Genomic DNA, 7,919 nt, shown 5'->3' with positions numbered 1-7,919 from the left:
TGCTAGCATCCGAAGATGATGTTTTGACTGTGTAACATCACTCTAAATGAAATATCTGGCTATCAAACCAGCTTAACTATAGTGTTGGCTAAAATATTGAAATGAAATGAAAGGTTTCAAAGGTGGAGAAAAGGATTAAAGAGCTTCACTATGAATTCCTGGCAGCTTTTAAATAAATTAAACATATACAGTAGGGGATCAAGGACAGGGTATTAAGCTGAAAGGTGTAGTCTGAGGATGGAAGAGTAACTATTGATTAAAGCTTCTTTCTGCTTGCTTATTGTACTGCGCAGTAATCTAGAGAATGCTCAGTAAATTGAACACTTAGAAAGGAAACCTGGTTAATCAAAGGTCTAACAGCCTCAACACGAAGGAATTAAGAACAAAAACTTGGAAGAATTTGAGCACATGTGAATTTCATCCAGACATGGCATCTTAAACTGATCAGTTGGCACTGCTATGTTGTCAATTTTTTTTCCCCACTTATTCAACGTCTCAGACACTCAGCGGGGTTTTCATCACATATTCTCTTTAGAATTCCTTAACACCCCAGCCTGCATGCTTGTCTTCAATTTTTAGACAAGTGCATGGAGAAATCTTCTGAATAATGATATCTGGTCAAAGGTTTGGGGAATACAGAATTGAGTTTCCCATCATATGACAGCTCGTGGCAAAGGTTTCACCTCTATTATCCATGATTTAGACAAAGAGCTCAGCTTCATTCAGCCAGTTCTTCATTAAAGTGCTGCTGCTGTAAATCCACATGATTATACAGAATGTGAATGATACTCCTGGCAGCCTCTCAATATGAGATGATGGTATATTTATAACCTAAAATTTGTATAGTCAGATACAATTTTGCCTAAAATATTTCAATATAAATGAATTGTTACTGGTTGGAACAAGGGAAGAAGTTCGGGGACTAAAGGGGTAACACATTTACAATGTAATCTCCCTAATTAATTTTTGTAAAGCAAAATTATTAAAATAAATGATACTTTAATGACTAATTTAATTTCACTATTTGCACTATTACTCTGTTTTCCCCATTCGTCCTGTCTTGCAACCTAGAAACAATATTACTGTACCACATAATTATTTATGGGTACTTCCCCAGTCTCTTGTCTAATTTCCTTGTACTTAAACATGGTGGGTACCAGTTTAAATGCCTGGCATGAGAGTATTTTAATGACACTCCCATTTGACTTAAACAATTACACTGTAATTTCCTGTTTCTAATATAATAATATGCTGATGTGTGGGGAAATACTGTATATTGATGTGGACATTGGCATTACCATCTGGCTACTTTCAGTAACAACAAGCCTGAAACCACAAGGTTACATTTATCATACTGTTCATCAGTTGTGCTGAAATGAGGAGTCGAGATAAGCCAATGGAGTTATTGTTCCAACATGTAGCCTAACAATTGTTAGCTCATTATTTCAGTTTTATCATCCCCAAATGTATTGTTTTGGTTCAAACCAAACAACAGATAGACAAGGTTAGTCACGGTTGAATATAGTGGAGTATTTAGCAGCTAAAAAGCCAGATATTTCCCTCAGGAACTGGTGGAGACCCTACTCCAGATGGATGCTATTGTTACTCTGTGGCTGCTGGATGTCTAAATACAACTGTGTGATGATCCCTCTGCTTGCTTGCCTTGCTCACTGCTGTGTTTTCTGGCTACAAGGGTGGAAACCTGAAGGTAACATGATTGGGACAGACCTGGGCCTGGTGTGTCCCATGCATACATAAGGCCAGAGTCCACAGAGGTCTCCCCTTCCCTAAAACTCGTATCTTTTTCACATTACAACACACTGTCATTCATCCACTTCCTACTCTACTGAAACTACAGACTTGTCATGCTTACTTACACTTAGGTGTGGTATAATTTGACTCTTTCATTAAAATGAATGTACTCTCTTTGTGTACTTACTTTGTATACCTGTGTGTTATCATTTTTGCCACAGATCTGACAACTGTTTGCTAACACCTTCACCATATCACATTTGTAAGGTGGTAATATGTCAATGTTGTGCTTACAGAAAAAAAAAAAAAAAGCAATTCATTGGAATAACACTCAGAATTGTCTGATCCTCTTGGTAGCTGATTCATCATTCACTCTTCACTGATCATGCATACACAGTCAACTGTGCAAATATTCCTCCAGAGTAAAATACTGCTTTAGAGAAAAATCGAGGAGCAGATTACCAAAGACCTCTGACAAGGACAAAACATTATTGTGGAGATTGCAAGCCATCTTGTTTTTAAATGTGCTGCTTAAATTTCCAGCGAACCAGCCCTGCTAATGGCATTTAGTTTCTAATGAAGCCTCTGCAAAGACTTTTAGCTGAAGAAGATATTCTGTGATTTACCTCCGTTGCCAGGGTGCTGTTTGTGGAGATTCTCTGCTCTTAACTCATACTCATATGTTATAATTATGTTAACTTGGCACCTGGGAACACCACATGGCCACATGGTGGATACAGAGCAGAAAATGTTTACCATGACAACATAATTTCACCACAAATTGTGTTACCATCTCTCACCTGAGCAATGAGAAACAGCAGATGTCTCAAGTCTCCGAAGGTTTGAATGAGAGCGCCAACAGCATCGTGGCTCAGCTTTATTGGCCAGTTTTATAGAGCAAAAGGCACAACATGACATCTTTTACAGTTGAACTGAATTTTGAATTTGTGTAATGTGCATCTTTAATGCCACAATGTGTTGTCATCGAGTGCTCCGGAGAAGTGTTTAAAACAGGCATCTCATGCAACACAGAATACTCTCCAACACTGTGACATGTATGGTGCTCACCATCACTGAAAAAACAAGCACAAGGTTAATCTGAGGCAATGGGAGTGACATCCCGTAAGGCGTTGCTCTTTGTCAGGCGATTTCACAAGGGCACCCAGGGCGTGTCAGTCTAGCACGCAATATTATGATGAAGATCATGGAAGGAATCAGCCTCTGGGAAATAAAGTGGCTGTGACCAACATATTTCTTCATCATCAGTGAGTAGATGTAGTGTCTGACATGCCAGCTCACACAAGCTGACTCACAGAGTGGCAGTTTTCGTATTATACTGCTGTATGAGCATTTCTCCACACAACATCATGAGCTTCTGGAAGGTTTTGATTATTGAGTTACATACCTTTAGATAAATGAAGAAATATATTTCCATGCTCACACTGGCAGTGCACTACACCTCCTATTCATTTTAAAAAGACAAATGGAGGAGTCTATGAAATAACACCAAATTGCTATTAAATTAGAAAGCATTGAGTTGCACTCTGTAAATGAAACAAAGCTTAATTTGCGCTGCTAGCTATGCTTTTAAACTGTGTTTGAATGATAATTTCATGCACAAAATTAACTTTGTTTTTCCTTCTGGGCAGAGCAATCTCTGAAACACTGTTTTTATTTCAGTGTTCTGTTACATTGGATGCTTCCTTGGAGGTTGCTGGGAGAATAAACAAAGCGATGGTGATTATGGCTCATTTTAACCACAAGGGCCAGACTGAGGCCAGCTATTCTTTCAGAAGGTCCAGTTAAATTAACCCTGAAACTAAGCGTGCTTGCTTTGGCAATGTTGCGGTGAAGTGTAGGAAGAATTTGTGAGGAAGTAAAGTCAGATTGGTCTAAAAATAAGGCATAGAGTGGGACATGTAGCCCACGGGTATTGTTTTGTACAAACAAATACATTTCTATTTGAAGTACCTTTGCATGGTGAGTAGAATAGAAACAAGGCATTACATTCAACCATAGTAAACCACAGAGGACACAGGAGGACCGTAAGAGGAAACTGTACACATATCTGGTAAGCTCAGTGCTTATAAAGTTACACTATATATATGTTTCTGGTCTGTCACCTCATGAGAAATTAAGCTTAGTGAAAGTTCAATCAGGAAGACTTAGAGGATTTTTGCATGATTTACAGTTCAAAAAACTGATTTATCTTATAGTGGTCCATTATGCAGCCCCTCAGTTCAACCTCTGTCTGAAACAGGCCATATGAGCTCCTGTCTCTTCAAGGCCCCCCTCCCGATGATCCCGCTCTGTTCTGATTAGTTAGGCTACACAAACAAACAATAGCAGTAAGATCTCACTTCTTTTTCTTGTTCTTTACTTGAAATAGAAACTTCTCAAATACACCTGCACATGTTCGAGCCCAAACCCGATCCGAAAAATGCGAGTGGACGATGTGAACAACTCGTGGAACAAGATTTGCAACAGAAAGTGGACAGCTATTTGTGGGCATGCTCCAACAATCTGATGTCATCAAGAGGAGGAAGTAGAGGTGCATTGCAAACAAAGTGTTGCAGGTTGAAGCCCTGGTTTTTGACTTGCAGGGAGCATTTTATATACCTTCACCTCAACTTTTGGAACTTTGACCATGACATCCAACGTTATAACAGAAAATAACAGAAAATCACAAAAATATATGTCAGCTGGCTGAGTTCACATTTTTCACTTCAATCAATAAAAGTTTTATCACAATCTCTGAGTCAGTCATCTTCTTACTGTCAAACTTTAGAACTACAGTGTCAGATCAATATAAGCCACCTCCACCGCATTCACTTCCAATTTCATCAGAACCAGCTGTCCATTGTCTGGACTCCATGGGGAATATTCCTGCACAGTTTATGGCGTGAATTTCTGTGTAAAAAATATCTCGTTGCCAGTTGTTATCAGAACAGATGTGAAGACTTGACTATATGCAGCATGTACATGGATACCACTCCTACTGTTTGAAACCGAAGCCTTTTTGCAATAGAGGTTGATTGCACATAGCAATCTGTGTTGTTGGTCCTAATAAGTCTATAATAATAAATAAAACACTAACAGCCACAACAGATTTATTCACATAGCACTATTCTTGTCAGGTACACTCTATATTCTTTGTACAACTCAAAGGGGAAAACATACACACCCTGACACAAAGGCTCTGGAAAAACAAAGACAACAGCTGATAAGTCATTTCCCATCTTCACCCTAATAACTCACACCTCCGAATCCCGAGAGTCCTGGTAATAACACAAACAACTAAAAGTCATTTCAGATCATCCACTTGAGCCCCACTTGGATTATCAACCACTTGGATTATCCTTGCTGCAGCAAAGAAACAAAAGACATCCAACAGCACACACTCGAGGGCGCGGGTGCTCGCAAACAGACACAAACAAACAGCACAAACACATCAAATTGGATAAAGAGTCAAAGCTTGAGCTGGACATCCACAAAGTTGGGCTGGTCTCATTATAGAGTTTCCTCCTATACCTACAGACCCCTTTGCCTTAGAATTTTTATTTTCTTGAGCATATGTTTTCCTCTTTTCCCCGCTCTGTTTTACAAACTGAACACCCTCAGGCTAGTTTCTCTTCAACCCAGTTTTTTTTGTCTTTAGGTACTGTGACGCGATGGTTAAACACTTGCAGAACGTGATTATAAAATACCTTCTTTTTATACAATTCAAGTGAATGTTTATTCTGGAATGTATATTCAAGACGCTAAGAACATAAATCAGCATTCAAAGTTGTTTGTAAAGTACACTTCAAAGTGATGCGAGACACAAAGCCAGCATCAATAGGACGAAGCCGTACATTTATCTACAGTGCAACAGCAGGATTTGCAGCATCTCCGTTTGAGCTCAGCCTGCTATAATGATCTGCTTTTGCAAACAATTTTGAGCAAATATGGGATTTCCATTCACCCGTCATAATGCATGGACAGTTGTGATAACACTATATTTGTCACGGCTCAGCACGGAGGCAGAGTTAGCAGTACAATATAAGCAGATATATTTACATAGATCCCAGTGACAACAGTTCATTTAGTTTAGCACATTAATTGCAGTACAGTTGCCTGCCATAGCCCACAGAGAGGTCATTTACAGTCTTTTGACATGGGGGTGTTTTTTAAACAGTGCAATGAACTTGAGGATTTAACCGCTGCTTTATGTACACACTACAGACATAGTAAGCAGAGGGGTCAAAGATTTTCCTCTGTGAGGCATGTGTTCAACATGTCATCCTAGTGCTTTGTGGCACAGTGACTCAGAGGAGTGGGTCATGGCTGGCAGCAGCAGGAAATAAACAGACTGGACTCAACTGCTCTGATCCTCAGCCAAATGAACTGTCTGGGAGTCAAATGGCTACAATGACTATGGCTTATCACTGGTGCCACCTGAGCGAGGCTCAGAATGTGACTGCTGAGCTGCACTGTCACACGGCTTTAAGCTTTGATTAAGTCACCTTGAGGGCTTGTACCACTGTGCATGAGGATATTTATTCGGCAGCTGTCATTTCACTGAGTACAGTGGCTCATACTAAACCCAGCAGTCATGCAAAGCTGCTCAGGCTGACTCATGAGATCATTTTGCCCTTCCATACTGTAGGGAGTCATGTTAAAGCTTAATCAAATCCTGCCAGTGTGCACAATAATACAAAGCTGTATTGGCTTTTTATATTTTACACAATATGTTATCACACTGACCTTTTGTTGTCTTTAGCCAATGATATTGTTTTGTTGTGTCTCATTTAGGCAATTGTTCTGAACCCAGTGGGTCCTTCAGGTGCTCCAAGGTGCACTTTGCGTTGCCTCCCCTCAAGTTGTCTCTCCACAATTGGTTTCTCCATGCTGTGCCCTTGCTCACAGCCACACCTCCATAATCCTTCCACTCATACTCAGCCTACAGATTTTCTCATTCTTTGGGAACTAAAAAGGTATCTTTTTACTGAGCAAAAAGGCTCACTTGCACAAAATAAATTCATTTGAATTAGGTCAAGTAGACTCAAAGGGTAAAGGATTTCGTTCAAAGGGATTTCAATGTGCCAGTGGCAACAAAACTGCCAGAGAGGGACTGGGATGTCCCATTAATCTGGAGTGACTTATGTGGTTTGTAACCATATGAACGGCCTCAAAAAGCACATGTGAAAAACAGCAATAATCACTAGTAACATCTCTCAACGTTCCACTATACACCTGATTAGTCATCCCCCAGCCAGATGAAACTGGCTTCTTACTCACAGCCTATACTTACATTACCAAATAAAACTCTGCGTTATTGAACTCCCTAAGGCTCAGAATCACCAGAAGCATCCCACACAAAGCAACACCCTTTGATAAATCGGCAATCCGTGGCTGAGTTGAGTTAGGTGGCATTAGGCTTAAATCCCTTCGGGTCTCGAGATACCTTATTTGATGTACAGTCTGTTGTTGAAACAAAGAGTAGAGAGAACATATTATATTACAATGTTTTGTCATGTAGGCAGAGGAGAAAAGTATCTTATACTATTCCCTTTCTGCTAAAGATACAAATCTTTGCTGAGCTGAAATTTTGGGCAACATGACAGATTACACATTATCTAACAAATGCGCTCTTCAAGCTGATCCTCATTATTGTGATTTACAATTCCCTTACCTCCAGCAAAAAGAAGCCCAGAAGATGGCAATTTTGAGCTATAAACAAGTTTAAATGGTAATTTAGCAAAAAGCTTTGATTAATCAGTACAAGACTGTGTTTGTGTCTAGTTTAAGTGAGCAGAAAAGCATCTCAAATCTCTCAAAATTTACATTTTTTATGTTTGTAGTTGAAATAATAATAATAAAGTTTAAATAATGCATATAACATTTTATCTGGCTTCAACATTATATTATTTAAAGGATATATTATATATATATACTTTATTCTGATACGTAAAGTAATTGCAGATTCTTTATATGTAATTATACATAAAGCACTCTGCAATCTGTGAAGTTTCATGAGATATTCAACCCTATATGAACATCATGGTCATTACCATCATTATGGTGGTGATTATTGCGATTTTGCCGCATCTAAGTGTCTTCAGATGAAGAATGAGAAGGATTGAAGTCCACAATTGTTCAGTTTCAATTCAAATATTACATAAACT

Source organism: Thunnus albacares, chromosome 12 (genome assembly GCF_914725855.1).
Source record: "Thunnus albacares chromosome 12, fThuAlb1.1, whole genome shotgun sequence".
In the NCBI taxonomy this organism is placed as follows: Eukaryota; Metazoa; Chordata; class Actinopteri; order Scombriformes; family Scombridae; genus Thunnus; species Thunnus albacares.
This window is presented reverse-complemented; position numbering follows the sequence as displayed.